Here is a 17160-nt window from a genome sequence, read left to right on the forward strand (position 1 = left end):
GACAATGTGGTAATACCGTCCGAACTCCCATCAGTGTCTAGAAGCTTCGAATAGTTCAAGGTTGCATCTGTTCGGACGTCATGGCAACACGTTCGAATGCTTTTCAGAGTTCGAGAAGATTCCAGCATTCCAGTGCATCCGTTCGGACGACGTGACAATACCGTCCGAATGCCAGTCAAAGTTCGAGGAGAATTAGGTTTTCCTTCACAGACACGGATATAGGAAGATAGCTGCATATGTCCGGACGACATCCTTGATAAGGCAAGACGTGGAGAAAATTGCAACCGCCCAGACATCAGGGCAACACTGTCCGGACGCTAGTCTTTATTATGGTAATTTCGTGCAGCAGAGGTGCAACCATCTGGGCGCTAGGCAACACCGTCCAAATGCAGCCTCATTCAGGAAAGATTTTTAGTGCATTATGGAAAGCCGATTGCACAATTCACCGTTTGGACGACCTCAGCTTGTGTCCGGATGCTGCCTAGAGAAATTAGAGACAGACTCGATTTAGGTCCTCTTAGCCTATAGATAGAGGCCTCTAAGCATGTAATTTGTATGAATTCAGTGTTGAATTATTTTGTACTTAGAGAAGGTGTTTAGGTAGACATTGTGAAGATCTGCTAGCTCTCTAAGGGTTTGCCAATGTGTGGTTACTTTGCTCGTGTGAAGTCTATCTTAGGGAGGAGATCTAAGATAAAAGAATCCATTGAAAACCCCTTTAAGTAGGTGACTTGATTGGGAGGCAATCACATTGGGTTATGTGTTAGACTGCAAGATACGATCGCTGTATAAGGATATGTGAGTGTTACTGTCTTGTTACTAGCTTTGTCTTCTGATGATGGATTTCCCGGATTTGGTTGCCTCGGAGTAGTTTTTCTCTTCATTGAGTTTCTACTTCGTTAACAAAACATTTGTCTTATTTAAATTCCGCACTTTGATATTTTGTTGCACACTTGAGTGCACACACATGGTTAATTAGAAGTCAATATATTTTTCAAAATCCATACCACATGCATATGATGATCAAGCATAAACATGAGATAAATTCAAGAAAATATGAGATAATCAAGTTAAGCATCAATATATGAATTGTAGAAAATGCGCCAATTGAAAACCTTATGAAAAACATAATTAGAGCTTCAATCGAGCCCTAACTAAAGTATTAGTTACAACTAATATAGACTAAAATTACATACGTATAGAAAATAAATAAAGGAAGAAAGAAAAAGCCAAAATCCTTATTGAAGTAGCCTCCAAATCTTCCCCAAAGCTTGTGTGTTTTCTCTTCAAAGGTTAGAGGCCTATTTAGAAGGGATTAGAGAAGCTCTAGAAGCCCTAGAAATCCTAAAAATTGTAAATATGTCTCCTAGTCCAAATAGAATATGTATAAGACTTTTCCTTTTCTGAAATTTCTATCCAAGTAGGAAAAAGATTCCAAATTCTTACAGATTTGCGATTCTTTATTGCGGGGCGATTTTGGAATAGTAAACGTCTGAATTAGAAAAAATATATTTCTGACATATTTGTTTCATTTTTTATTAGCTTTCCAATACCACCAATTTTGTCTCAATTTGATAATTGAGCCCAAAGTTATGATTAAATTACAGAGACATGCTCATTCTCGATTTTTTTCAAAAAATAATGAATTTTTGCCGACTTCTCTTTTCTTAAATTCAAAATTGATTTGGAGTTGAATCTTTCCAAAAGTGAGTTTGCCGACTTCGTTATAATCTTGGAATTTAATGGATTTTCTTCCAAAACCTGTAAAATACAAGAAAACACAAAAATAATACAAAACATCAAACTATAATAAAACTAAGAGCTTAACATATGTAAATTAAGGGATTGAATGTGTAATATTCAGCACTTATCAGGTACAAACTGTTAGTAGAAACCAGCACTCTAAAGAAACATCAGGAGACAATATGAGGATTCATAATAATCCTCTTATGTGGGAGTTTGCTGCAGGAATGAAGCTCTGTTTTAAAACATGAAAACAGAGGTGAACAAAGGGAAAAATGGACTTGGATGCATGAGATTTGTATGGGGTAGTAAAGCTATCATATCTCATTGAAATATATCTCAACATATGCTTTAGGAGTAGAAAACATAAATTTGACCTGTTTCAAAGGTCAACAAATCAGAAAAATTAACAGAAAACAACATTCACATGGACTTGTAACTCATCATACCTTCTCTTGAACGCTCTTAAGGGAAAGATTAGTGCAAATAATCACATCAGGTACTGGTGCAGATTAGGAGCACATAGCTTCCATTCATATAGTTAAATGTGTAAGTTTAGAAGCACATTGAAGTTACCCTCAAGACAAATTTAAGTTTCTAAACTATAGCGCCTCAGATTTTAAGGCATAAAATATAACGTCTTAAATTAGAATTTAAGACCTAATGATAATACAAAAGAATATATGAATATTTACAAGAATAAATATTCGTTGATATTTAATATGAATATTTATAGGATTAAATATTAATTAATATTTGAGCACGTTTATAATTCTAAATTAATAAGTCTAACGGGCTTTAAACTTTAAGGTACAGTAGTACGAATAACTAAACAGTAGGGGCGCTCGATCCCCACAGATTGGTGATTGATCGCAGGTGTGCTCGATCCCCAACACATTGCGCTCGATCGTAGTACCAATCAATCCCTAAAATCTTGTGCTCGATCACACTGGAGCTCGATTGCCAGTATCCGACGCTCGATCACCATAGAATTGCAAAGAACAAATTTCACCGAATAGTTGTCCTCTGATTCTTATCAAAGTCATCATTTCTTGTGATGAGTCGACTACCCAGATGGATCTGTCCCAACCATTGATTCCAAACCTTGGTAATTAAGGAAGCCTTGATGATAAGCTTTAAGAGGTAATTTGTAATTTTTTAGTTAGAATTTAAAGTTACATGCAAATATAAAATATTAAGCAAATAAAGACGACTTGCCTCAAGATGGATCGCCAACCTACACGTTGGACAGCCGGCCTACATGTACACGTTGAACCCCGCTTACACGCCCAACTTAGCTTAACCACAAAGAGACCTTAGATATGTTTAGTTAGCTTCCTAAGTGAGAAGAAAAAAAATCAGTTACTTATAGATAATGGATATTTTAGAATGATGATTACTTCATAGCTCGCCTTGAGACTCGTCGAACACCTGTAGACTTCCCCAACCTTCGATTAGTTTAACCAATGTAAGAGTACTCCGAGGAGATTCCTAACCATTTCCCTATATTTAGGGAACAAAACTACTTTTTGCTTCCCTATAAAAAAACACCCTACAATAGATTCCCTTAATTTTTCCTATATCAATTAAATACTCTTTCTTTATCTTATTTTATTATTTTTTTTTCTCTTTCTTATTTTATATCTTTATTCATTTTTTTCCCTCTCTTCCTCTCTCTCGTCTTCTCCAGAACCTTCTCCAAATCCCTCCTCTCTCACCTCCGCCTCACTCACCCGCCACCACCACCTCTCCAAGGCCTCCTCAATCCTCTCCCTAAATTCCACCACTCCTCTCACCTCCAAGCAGAAGACACGATCCGCACTCTCCCTCCTTAAGTCCGAGCAGAACCCCCACACTATCCTCGACATTTGACGTGCCGTGTCCCTCAACCCCGACAACCACCTCGACCGAATTGCCTTCTCCATTGCCGTTTCCAAGCTCTTTGGCTCCATGTTGGCCTCGACGGGAACCCCATATCCGTTGTTACATACTCTGATTGTGTTGGCCTTGGCATCGATGACGACCTTTAGGGATTTCATGGAGGGGTCGCGTTACTTATTGTCAGCAGCATTGACGAGGATCTCGTTGAAGATCTTGTAGAGGACGGGGATGAAGATCTTGTATTTTTGTGTTTAGCCATGAATGGATTTTCGGTGGGGTCCTTCGGTTGAGACGATGGAGGATGGTCTTGGACAGAGCAAGGAAGAAGGAGAGAGGAGAGAGGAGAGAGGAGAGAGAATAGAGAAGATGTTTTTTTGTTATTAAAATAATCTGTTAGGAAGCTACAGTGCTTCCCAATGTATTGGGAAGCACTGTAGCTTCCCAACCAAAAAATGCAAATTTAGGGTATCTGTTGTGAGTTAGTTTTTGGTGTTTTTCATGAAATTTTCTCTAAATATAGGAAAGGGAACCAATATAGGGAGTCTGATGGGAGTGCTCTAAGATCCCAACCCTTGATAACTCTTATAAATGGAGGTCTGTACCGATCATCCATCCCATTTGGAAAACAAAATTAGAAGCTCTCTCTCTCAATCACTCTCTGCGTCGTTTCCTCCCTTATGGTCCCTTGCAGCAAAACAAAAGAAGAATTTCTCATGTGTGTGTCGGTCAAAATTGCAGAACAAACTCTCTATCTCTCTCTCTCTCTCTTTGTCTCTCCCATTTTACAACAGAAAAAGGAAGGGAAAAACAAAAAACCCTCTCTGTTTTCCGACACGGATTGCACCCTCTTTATCTGAGAAATAAAAGCACAAACCCCGCTCCTTTCTTCTCTCTCTCAGCAAAACATGAAAAGAAAATGAAAGAAAAGAAAAAGCAAGAAAACCCACTGCCACTCTCCAAAACTCTCTCAAGCTCTTCTTCTCTCGATTTCTCTCTTTTCTCACGAACAGAAAACAGAAAAAGAAGAAACAAAGCAACTCTTTCTCTCACGGCTAGTTCAAGGGAAAAAAGAAAACAACAAGTTTTCTCTCTCTCAACTCTCGGTTTTATCTCTTGGCCAGCCTTATTTTATAAGCTTGGAGTTTTTACAAAAATTCCCAACATCATTTGGGGATATATTTGGTAAGTTTCTAATTAAGCTTGGTTTTTAGTTATTCTAATTTTAAAGTTATTAAAATTATCTAATGCTTAATGTTGTGCTTAAACGGGATTTTCAAAATGATGTATTTAATTAATAAAATACGCCGTTATAATGCCCAAATAAAATTAAGTATTTTATAAAAAGCACTGTTACACTGCCTAAAATTCTAAAAAGTATTTTTAAGCATTAGTTATACTAATGTCGTTATTCTCACAAATTTTATAAAATGATAAAATAGAAATTATTTACATTTATGCAGTTATGCCACTCATGTGTTTTAAAAATATTATACCCATTGTTTTTTTTAATGGGTTTGTTATGTTTATTTTTATACAAAGAATATTACAGTTTTAGCATACTAATGTTGTTGTGATGTTTGTTTTACTTTGTAAATACTTTAGGCTAATTAAGTAAATGCTGTAATAATACCCACATGAAAATATGGCGTCATGTAACCAGCCTAATTTTATATGCCGTTATAATATCTAAACGACATTAGGAAACTATGTTAGGTTGTTTAGAAGTCAAAAGTGACGTAGGTGTTAAAAAAAGGTTTCTTAGCAATTTGTACTAATACACTATTACATGTATAAAACTGTATTGTAATGATCACTTGTGTGAATATTTTCTGAAGCAAGAAATGACTATAAGTATAAAATATTTACTGAGAATAATGTTGATTTCCATAATATTATGATTGCTATTTATTTAATTATATGCGTGTAAATGGAATTTTGCATATTATACTGTTATGACTAATGAATTTATTAATAAAAGAGTTGGGAGTGACGTCTGCCTGTGCAAAAAATAAATAAGCTTTATAGTTAAAAGAGTACAAGGCTCCAAGGCAATGCGTTAAACGGGAGTTATGTCTCCTAGAACCCGTTAACCAGAGTTACGTCTATAAACTAATGGTGTGAAAGATAGAAGATAAATAAGACTCGGAGTTACGTCTCTATAAGAAATGAGTGCAAGAAGAAAATAAATAAGGTTTTGCGTATAAATTTGTCATTATATCATATCATTACATTATGTGCTTTTAAATAAATTAGTAATCATTATATTATTAAAAACAGTTGACTCACTCAATTACAGTATATCACCACAATCACGTAAATGATTATGCAGGATAGGCTAACTATTGCCTTTGTTTTATGATGGGCTAACTAGTTTAGTCTATCTTTTATATATGCTAGACTTATCTTTTAAGCGTTACTTTTAATATGTGATGTTTTACATTATGGTTTGTATTAGGTTAAAACAATGGTTACATAGTATCAGTGTCGCATGTGGCACATATGTTATCGCTTTAGTATGTATTTATTATATAAGAACACGTTATTCATATTTATTTATATTCAGGTATTTTAGACAAGCTCTTAGGTATTATGTAATTGTTAAGTCTTTAGAAAGAAAAAATATATATTTCACTGCGCGATTCATCATCTCTGATGTAGTAATGTCACGTGACTTATTAGATATAACCACTTACGCCTTTTACAAAAAGGCGGGGGGTTACATAAACAAACCTAATGAACTCAATTGACCAAGCAACTTCTCGTTTGAGTCCAACTCTTGTCTACAAACCTGAATCATGGAGCCAATAATTTTCTCAACGACATATGCAGCTCCATTATGCCATGGCTCAACTTTGACGGTATGACCGTCAAATGTTTTTGAGTCCCAAAAGGTTCTATAGAAATGGCTCATTAGGAGAGCTACCATGAGTCAACTATGTCCTATTTTTATCTTTTTATTTTGAGCTTAAGAAAACATTGTTTGTTTTAAACAAAATTTCTGTCTTGTCTCCTCTGTTTTAGAACATGAAAACAGAGGTGAATAGAGAAAAAAAAATGGACTTGGATGCATGAGCCCAAGCGCATATGACGTGGTCAAAATAGTAGCCTTGTTAATAGGCAGTGTTTGTAATGGTCTTTGTGGTCTTTCATCCACCCACCACTGTGTTTGATATTTTTGACATGCCCGAAGAATTAATCAAGATGCTTCGTCCAAATGAAAATGGAGTGAATTTCGGTATCAACCCAATAAGGTTATTGTTTGAAACGTCAAGAACCTGCAAGCCCGGGTAGGGTCCAAGTTATCCGGTATGGAACTAGTCAAGTTATTATCATTTAGATACAAAGTCCTCAACGGAGGAAGCGCAAAGTAATACACAAACTAAGGCAGCAGTTGAAGAGAAGAGATGATATGATAATGGAGATGAAAGATCAGATTGTGGAGTTGCAGAGCTCACTGAATGCTTGGGTAGCACATTCTACACATTTGCAATCGTAACTTGATGCCACAAACTGATAGGCACTTCACCCGTAAGAACAGGGGGATCAATCCTAAGTATCAGGAGGAGTAATCCAAGGAAGAAGGGATAAGAATAAAGAGTCTTAATAGAAGACTATCTCTCTTACGTAGAGATTATCGTTAGTAGCACTAGTCTATCATTATCTTTTAAGCTATTGTTATCCTTTATTCAATATTAGTAGTTTTCAGGGTGTTAGTAGTTTATCTATTTAAGGAGATGCAGTAGTCAGTAGTAGGTACATATTTTATTTGATCAATTGGTGTGTAAAGGTGTTTCCTACCTCAAGTGGATGTTATCAGCAATATCATTCTCTATTTCTTCTGCAATGCTCTTATAATTCCCTATCCTATTAGAAATTACCTATCAATTTGGTATCAGAGCAATGTCGACCCAGAAGGACTGCATTGAGAAGCTAGAAAACGATGTGCAGGACATCAAGGAGTCTGTCCAGCGGATGGCTCAAGGAAGTGAGGTTCAGATGCAACAGATGGATCGAAAGTTAAAGGAGACGATGGATCGAGCTGTGAAGGACATGCAAGAGTTAGCCAAATCTGTGGGAGAGCACTCTCGCCATGGTGGCAAGGACAAAGACGTGGGATCCACGTTCAACACGGGAGGCTATCGTGATTATCGCGATGATGGGCAACATAAACGCCATCTCAAGATGGATTTTCCCTATTTTTCTGGCGATGACCCGACTGAATGGTTGAATTGGGCCAATCAATTTTTTGCCTACCAACAAACCTCGAAGGAGCAGAAGGTTTCCTTGGCAACTTTCTACCTAGAAGGGCCCGCAAATCAATGGTGGCAGTGGTTGACGCCATGCCTATCACTTGGGAACTTTTCATACCCGAGTTGTTGGCACGTTTTGGACCTACGGCTTATGAGGATTTTGATGAAGCGCTGTCCAGAATTACTCAAAAGGGTACCCTTTAGGAGTATCAAGCAGAGTTCGAGAGGCTAGCAAACCCCGATGAAGGATGGCCATAGAAGGCCCTCATCGGCACGTTTTTGGGGGGTTTAAAGGCTGAGTGTAACGCCCCAAATTTGAGCCTGCAAATTCGTAAGCAGAAACCTCCGGTTTCCACGTGACATTAGTACTACATCAGAGATAAACTCTCGCAGCGGAATATATATTTTTTTTCTTCTAAAGCCTTACGAATTGATAGCATAACACATTTAGAGCTGACTGAAATACGTCGATACATTTATTAAAAGTTACTTAGGTTTATCTTTACATCCTATATGCACACTAGGTGCATCAAAATTAGTGCCACAGGCAGCACATAAGCATATAACATAAAACATGTCGAACATGACATTGTTATAAATATTTACATGCCATAAAACAAAACACATATAAGCGCAACTAGTAATTTCTAAGCTAGCACATGATAGTTCGTTGATGGTTTCAAAAACCATCAAAACTGACATATGGGTCCATGCCTTCATTCTCCAGATCTGTATCAGTAACTATGCAAATATGACGTTATCGTATTTACATAAACAAACAAGTGAGTCATCCATTTTCATATCTAAGTTACCATTAGATTAATAAAAGTTCATAAATAATACAAATGCAAAGGTTGTATGAATGTGCATCGTAGTAACCATTTAGTTTAGTGTTTTATGATCATCTTACTTCAGACCTCTTGTTCTTAGGTATCCAAACCCGTTCATGTCCTTTGCCTCACACTTAAAGTCTTACCTGTTTGCACTGGAATCCTACCGGTCCCAGCATTAGTTATATATTAGGACTTTGGACTCACCCTGGGTCACTATGAACCCCCTGGATCCACTGACTAGCCTTCCTTCCACTTGCTACTACATCAGCTTGTTGATGGCTATCTCATCAGCCATTATATTAATTGGACACAACATGCAATGCATGAACAACCACATGCAATAAACACACACCACACAGTCCTAATGAAACATAGAATCATTCCTCAGTAAGTACATCCATACTTACTCTCCTTGGTGTAGTTTCTTAGCTCCTTTTCTGTAACAATTATACAAAGAAGATGATATATACATCAGTCTTTTTTCCAATATTAAAAATGTGTATATTTTTACATCACTTTACTCATCATTTTTAGTTATCAATTAAAAGGTAATTACTTCAACATGAATCCCACAACGATTCATGAGAAAATATTACAACGTTTCATGTTTAAGCACCGAAACACAGCATAATGCTCTTGATAACATATCACTTAAACATGAATCCTAACAGGATAATACTTTTATGTAAAGGGATAGGAAAATTAGCAGCATACCCACTTTGTAGGAATACAATAAATGATAAAATAAATATACGAAGGAATAGGGAAATTAGCGGCACAGCCACTTTGTAGGATTGCATTTTAAAGTAAATGAATACGGGGGTTGTTAAACCAACTCCGTAGTAATAAATACAAATGAAATCAAATAGTAAGGAAGAGGTGTCAAGATTTACTCACCAATTTGATTTGGAGAGAAAAATAACTTCAAGAACACCAAAGTGGTTGTGTGGTAGAAAGAGAGAAAAAGGGAGAGAAAACTAAAGCAAAAGCTTTCTTGAAAGTTGTCTAGGATTTGTGTGGAAAAACAAAGGGCCTTGCATGCTTATTTATAGGAGGAAAGCAGGGGTATTTAGGTCCAAAATGTAATAAAAGAATTAGCTTATTGGATAATATCTTGCAAATTTGGATTTTAGAATTTTCGTCCAACTAGAGGGCAGCCTACTCCGAGAATTATTTCGATGGTCAAACCTACTCCGATTGATGTGAAATTTTGAGAGTAGATAGAGGAATTCATGACAAACATTTTCTCTTTTTGGTTCGTCCCATTTCGAGTTCGTTTTGACTTAGTTCCAATCAAGTCAAAGTTTCTGTCTATAAAGCCAAAATATCTTTTATCCACTTTCTGCGTTCACACTTGCTTTATTGATTTTTCTTTCTTGTCATGATTACTCTTGAGATATCCTATCCTTTCATCATTGCTCTTGTTTTTTATACATAAATGTTTCTAGAAGCATGGAGATATTTTTCTTGACAGTTTTTCGTTTAATATCGACAGTTGGGTTATTTAGGCTCGGGTCAAAAAGTCAACTGGTGGACTTTTGACTAACTTTTGCCACATGGTAGATCTTTCTTTTGTAAGCACAATGGTTTTTGAATTATCTAAATCTGAGTCTGTTTGACCTATTTTCGGATTAATCAAAGTTTAAAGCTTAAATGTTACTTTTAGGTTTTTAAGGGTTTTTAGGTTTTGATCTTTTAATTTTTCAAAACATCTTTAGGTTTGCTTATAAAAACATGTGGATATTGTCTCCTCAACAATATCAATGATTTCTTAAGAGCTTGAAATTACTGGGCGTTACACTGAGATTGCAAACCCAGTCAAGATGTTCAAACCTCGTTCCTTACGGGACACAATTCATTTTGCCCAAATGCAAGAAGATCAGCTGAATCGCACCAAAATTATGCCACGTAGAGACTTCTCCCATTCCCAGCAGAAATCATATATGGGTTCAACCACCAGCACTCAAATCACTCCCAAATCAGTACCTTCGACAGTGAAGAAACCCCCTTGGGATGAGATGCAGAGGCGCAGTGAGAAAGGGCTCTGTTTTAGCTGCAACGAGAGGTTCACCCCCGAACATCGTTGTGCTGCTAAGCAGTTGCTGATTTTGCATGCCGAACCCACAGATGAGGAGGAAGGCCCGGGTGAGTCTCCTACCATCGAACTAGACGTAGACCACAATAATGAAGGTGAGGGCCAGATTTCCATATATGCGTTAGCAGGATACACGGGACCACGAACCACGCTGGTCAAGGGACGGATTGGATACCGCCAGGTTACAGTGATGATTGATAGCGGATCCACACACAACTTCATCGACCAGAAGTTGAGTCGTTTCCTGGGTTTATCCGTGAAACCCATTGAAGTTTTCTGGGTGACGGTGGCTAACGGCGAGAAATTGGGTTTGCCACGAGCGACATGATGAGGTAGGGCTACTGATTCAAGACCTAGAAATCATAACCACATTCTACTCCCTACCATTGAACGGAATGGATGTTGGGCATTCAATGGCTGGCAAAGCTGGGACCTATCATTTGTGATTGGAGTAAGCTATCAGTGACCATCACACGGGAGGGACGCACCTTTGAAACTAGAAGTTTTGACTTACCACTAGGCCAGGCTGTGAGTATTGCATTGATGGGTCATAAAGTGGCTTCGGGAGGAGAAGTGTTTGCTGTTGCAGTGCAACCAACTCAATCACAACTAGCTTCCTCCATTCTAGATGCTATCCAAGTTATTCTTCTGGATTTTCCAGGCGTAATGGAGGAACCCAAGGCCTTACCTCCATCACGGGCCTATGACCATCAGATCATTCTCAAAGACGGATCAGAACCCATCAACGTCAGGCCCTACAGGTATGCCCACTTTCAGAAGGCTGAAATCGAAAGGCAAGTAACTGATATGCTCATTTCAGGGTTGATTAGACCCAGTACCAGCCCATTTTCTTCTCCTATTTTACTTGTCAATAAAAAAGGATGGCATGTGGTGTTTCTGTACAGACTATCGTGCTTTGAACACGGCAACAGTGAAAGATCGCTTCCCAATTCCAACGGTGGATGACATGTTGGATGAGCTCCATGGATCTCAATATTTTACCAAGCTTGACCTTTGAGCCGGGTATCATCAAATTCGGGTCCAACCCAACGACATTCACAAAACTGCATTCCACACACACAACGGCCATTATGAGTATCTTGTTATGCCATTCGGTTTGTGCAACGCTCCCTCTACATTTTAGGCTGCAATGAATGATATTTTTCAGGCTTATTTATGTCAATTTATTCTTGTGTTTTTTGATGATATACTTGTCTACAGTCCTAGTTGGGAAGCCCATTTGCTCCACTTACGTCAAACATTGGAAATTTCGGCTCACCATCACTTTTTGGTGAAAACCAGCAATTGTGTTTTTGGCCAATCTGAAGTTGACTATTTGGGTCACATTATTACCCGGGATGGCGTAAAGGTGGATTCCAGCAAGATTGAAGTTATGTGCACCTGGCCCGTTCCAAAGACTATCACGGAGTTACGTGGCTTCCTTGGGCTCACGGGCTATTATCACAAATTTGTGAAAGATTATGGGCTCATTTCTTGAACCCTTACTCATTTACTCAAGAAGGGTCAATTCCAGTGGAGTCCCGAAGTTGATGCAGCCTTTAAAGAGCTCAAAACATCTATATCTTCTACTCTTGTTTTAGGTTTACCAAATTTTTCTGATGTGTTTGTAATTGAATCAGATGCCTCGGACAAGGGTATTGGGGCTGTTCTATCTCGGAATGGGTGACCGTTGGCTTACATGAGTAAGGCCATTAGGCCTAGGAAGCAGGGGTGGTCGGTTTATTCGAAGGAAATGCTCGCCATCATGGAAGCCATTCGTCTATGGCGTCCGTACCTAATGGGCCGCCACTTTCAGATTTGGACTGATCATAAGAGCCTTCGTTTTTTCTTGGAACAAAAGGTAGTGACTCCAAAGCAGCAACGATGGGTTTCGAAACTCATGGGGTATGATTATGAAATCATGTACAGAATAGGCCGCACCAACTCAGCAGCGGATGGGCTTTCTAGACGCCACTCTTCAAAAGTGGCCACAGTAGCATCTCTTGATCACACGGGTTCCATGGTTGTGAGTGGGCCTCTTTTCCACTTATGGGCTGAACTACGGGAAGCCAACATGCATGACCCCTATTTGCAGGATTTACGTGGAAAGCTGGTGGAGCATCCAACACAACACCCATATTTGAAGAACCATAACGGTATTCTATTATACAAACAGAGGCTCATAATTCCACCCACCTCTGCTATGCGCACAACCCTTCTCCATGAAGCACACAACTCTAAGATGGGTGGCCATTCCGGTGTTTTTTGCACACATCGACGACTGGTACAATCTTTTTTTTAGGAGGGCATGAAGGATGACGTACGGCGACATGTGGTGGCCTGCGATGACTGCCATAGAAACAAGTAAGAAGCACAAGCTCTTACGGGACTCTTGCAACACCTTCCAATTCCCACTCAAGTCTGGGAGGACATCTCGGATTTTGTGGATGGGCTGCCCTCCTCAGCTGAAAAGACCACGGTGATGGTTGTGGTTGATCGTTTCACAAAGTATGCTCACTTTGTGTCTTTATCCCACCCTTAAACATCTAAGAAGATTGCTGAGATCTTTGTGCAGCAAATTATTCGTCTCCATGGTATTCCCAAATCTATGGTGAGTGATCGCGATCCCACTTTTGTGAGCACATTTTGGAAAGAATTAGTTCGCTTGTAGGGTACTCACTTGAAGACAAGCTTCGCTTACCACCCTCATTCGGACGGCCAAACTAAGGTGGTTAATCATTGCCTTGAGCAATACCTCTGTTGCTTGTGCAGCCAACACCCACGGTAGTGGGAGAACCGTCTATCATGGGCGGAATTTTGGTATAACTCCTCTTTCCATTCTACATTGGGCACAACACCATTTCAGGCTTTGTATGGCAGACCACCACCTACGGTGGTAAATTATTTGGTGGGATCATTAGTGATTGATGAGGTCAATCAAGCTTTGCTGTCCAGAGATGAACTTCTTCTTCAACTCAAAAACAATCTCCAGCAAGCAAGTAATCGCATGAAGCAACTGGCGGACAAGAAGCGTCGCAATTGCGTCTATGAGGTTGATGATTGGGTCTTTCTCCGGCTCCAACCCTATCGCCAGAGCACCGTCTTTCGCCGTGCTCACCAGAAACTTGCCAGCCATTTTTTTGGGCCTTATCAAATTCTGGAACGCGTAGGGGCTGTAGCTTACAAATTAGCTCTGCCGAACACTGCAAGGGTGCATCCAGTGTTTCACGTCTCCCTCCTCGAGCCAAAAGTGGGTGAAACTTCCAGCATGCTTCCAGACCTTCCCCCATTTGTAGCAAATCATACTCCACAGCTCACTCCTCTCCTTATTCGTGACTACCGCTGGGTCAAGCAAGGAGCTAAGTATGTACCGGAAGCCTTGGTTCAATAGAAATCCGTTACCCCAGAAGAAGCCACATGGGAGGAAGTGGCTGTTCTCTGCCAGCAGTTTCCAGACATTAACCTTGAGGACAAGGATCATGTCCAAGGAGTGGCAATTGATAGGCACTTCACCGTAAGAACAAGGGGATTAATCCTAAGTATCAGAAGGAGTAATCCAAGGAGGAAGGGAAAAGAGTAAAGAGTCTTAATAGAAGACTATCTCTATTACGTAGAGATTATCGTTAGTAGCACTAGTCTATCATTATCTTTTAAGCTATTGTTATCCTTTATTCAATATCATTAGTTTGCAGGGTGTTAGTAGTTTATCTATTTAAGGAGATGCAGTAGTCAGTAGTAGGTATATATTTTATTTGATCAATTGGTGTGTAAAGGTGTTTCCTACCTCAAGTGGATGTTATCAGCAATATCATTCTCTATTTCTTCTGCAATTCTCTTATAATTCCCTATCCTATCAGAAATTACCTATCACAAACAGGGACCTATTTGATTCTGAGAGAGAAATCCAGAGGTTGAGGAAGGCAATCACATATCATTGTGTGGGACATGTGGGCACCAATATCAAGCCCTCCAAGGCAATAGTTTGGCCATCTAAGGTAAGAAATCACCATGCAAATGGGTTTCTTGATGGGGAGAGCAATTCTGAGCTGCCAGAGAAAGGAAGAGGATATGGGGAGAGGATTGAGATGCCGAGGAAGGAAGTAGGAGAGTTGAAGGAGGTCATAGAAGGAAAGGAATATCTGTTGCAGAGCTACAAGGAACAGAAGGCAGAGCTTTCCACGAAGATCAAGGACTTACAACAGAGATTGGATTCTCAGCTTCCTAATATTTTGTAGGCACCGTCAATTTTTTGTGTTTTCTTGCTTTAGCATCCAAAAATATGAAGCTTCGATTTCTCCTTCTTTTTTTCCTCACAACATCTAGTTTAGCCAATTTTTTTAGGTGTTGTAGTCCTGGTGGAGCACGGGTGCAAGTGTTGAATGAGTGAGGTGTCGTGGTTTGAAAGGTATAAAGCAGGCATAGTAGTAGGTTCATCATTTCGATGCTTGTTTCTTGAGAAATGTTTGCTTTCTATTTAATGTAGATAACGGATAATGAGTTTCCTCCAAGGCTTCAATGTTATTAAAGAATATTGTTCTACTATTTTGCTAGCTCTACGAGCATTACCCTGCAATGAGTGAAAGAAACAATAAAAGAAGATTTGCAGCAGATCAAGCGTGTTGAAGAAACAATATGTCGACAAGTAGTAAAGGGGCATAATGGGTAGTTTAGGTTAAGTAAATCACGTGTGTCGCACGTGACAGGGGCTCCGTCAGGATTTAACAATAAATTTTGACGGAATACCTTTAAATGAGTTTTGAAACTTGGATATTCCAATTTGAAACATTTGCTAGTTCGGTAACCTTCTCTCTAAAACGCGTATAATTTGATACCCTTTTGTAAAATTATCCCTTAATGTTATCATCAGCTGCGTTAGAGTTACCTTATTCTTTTTTATGTTATGGACATCTGCACACGCAAACTACTGCTTGATGGCCCAAGTCGAGAATGGTTGTATCCATGGCCTTCTTCCCATCCTCCCTCTGCTGGAACAGCTCCTTACGTTGGAGAGAAAGCTCCCACAGATCAGTGGCATTGTCAGTTAGGCCATCTTGCTCCTCTCAGTTAGGCAAGAATACAAACAAATTCCTTTCTTTTTTTTTTCTTGCCTCAAATGGCCTCCTCCCCATCACCAACCTACTCATCTATCTCTTCCCTACCTACTGTTTTCGCTACCTAACCCATACCTCTGCACAACGTACATCATCATATCACTTTTATGGGATAATTGCACCGTTGGTCCCTGGGATTGGCCATAATTATTTTTCACTCCTTGTGGTTCAAAAATTTCATGGGAGGTCCTCATGGTAAACAATAATTACAAATTAATCCTTGAACACATTTTCCATTCAAAAATTAACAAATTCCGTTAGTCAGCCACGTCACACCCAATAGGAAGCCAACACGTGTCAATTGCAATAAAAAAAATATAAAATCTAATAAAAATATAAATAAGTAAATATTTATATTTTATTTATTAATATTTTTATTAAATTTTATTTTTTTATTGTAATGGACAAGTGTCAACTTCTTATTGGGTGTGACATGGCTGACTAACGGAATCTATTAACCTAGTGGATGAAAAATTGGTTCAGGGAGTGATTCATAATTATTGTTTATCACAAGGATCTCCCATGAACTTTTTAAACCACAGGGAGTGAAAAATAATTATGGTCAACCCCAGGGACCAACGACGCAATTATCCCCACTTTTAAACTCACCCAAGATAATCCCATATGGAAAGGTTGTTGTTATTCCATTCTAGAAGGCTCATACACAGTGGCGGAGCCAGGATTTTGGGTTGGGGGCTCAAGTTTTTTTTTTTTTTTTTGAATAAAAAAAATAAAGTTGAACAAAAATTAATTAAAATTTTTAACAAACACAATAAATAAATAATTAATAAAAATTTAATTATTTTTTAAAACGTATAAATATAACTTACAATTTAATTCAGTTGTCCTCGATGAGTCTTCAAACCTTGAAATCACTGCATGATTTTTTCATTGCTGATAGTCTTGAATATATCCTTCTCAATATACGTGACTAGACAATCATTCATCCACTGACCTCCCATTATGTCACATTATCAATTTTTAACAATATTCATTGCTGAAAATGCTCTTTCAACAGTTACTGTCACAATTGGCAGAATCAATGTCAATGTCACTAATGAATAAACCAATGGATACATGATATCTTTTTTCATCTCTACCATCTTCTCAACAAGTTTTTCAATCCCTTTAAGTGCTGCGAATTCTTCACTAAAATGCATGTCAATGATATATTTTTCAAGTTGGTTGTCCAAGGTGATAAGTTGAATTATTGAAAAATCATTTAGATAAAACTAATCAAGACGAAG

At 38.5% G+C, this 17160-nt stretch overlaps 1 long non-coding RNA gene and 1 pseudogene across 1 annotated transcript; both read left to right on the plus strand.

Annotated features, from left to right (window-relative positions):
- The first annotated feature begins 6753 nt into the window (after nucleotides 1-6753).
- Nucleotides 6754-15037, plus strand: LOC133860315 (uncharacterized; annotated as a pseudogene).
- On the plus strand, nucleotides 11878-14620 carry LOC133861628 (uncharacterized). Its single transcript, XR_009899046.1, has 2 exons — nucleotides 11878-11917; nucleotides 12443-14620. It is a non-coding gene; the product is annotated as an uncharacterized LOC133861628 (long non-coding RNA).
- Nucleotides 15038-17160: the final 2123 nt, after the last annotated feature.

This window comes from Alnus glutinosa, chromosome 2 (assembly GCF_958979055.1).
Source record: "Alnus glutinosa chromosome 2, dhAlnGlut1.1, whole genome shotgun sequence".
In the NCBI taxonomy this organism is placed as follows: domain Eukaryota; kingdom Viridiplantae; phylum Streptophyta; class Magnoliopsida; order Fagales; family Betulaceae; genus Alnus; species Alnus glutinosa.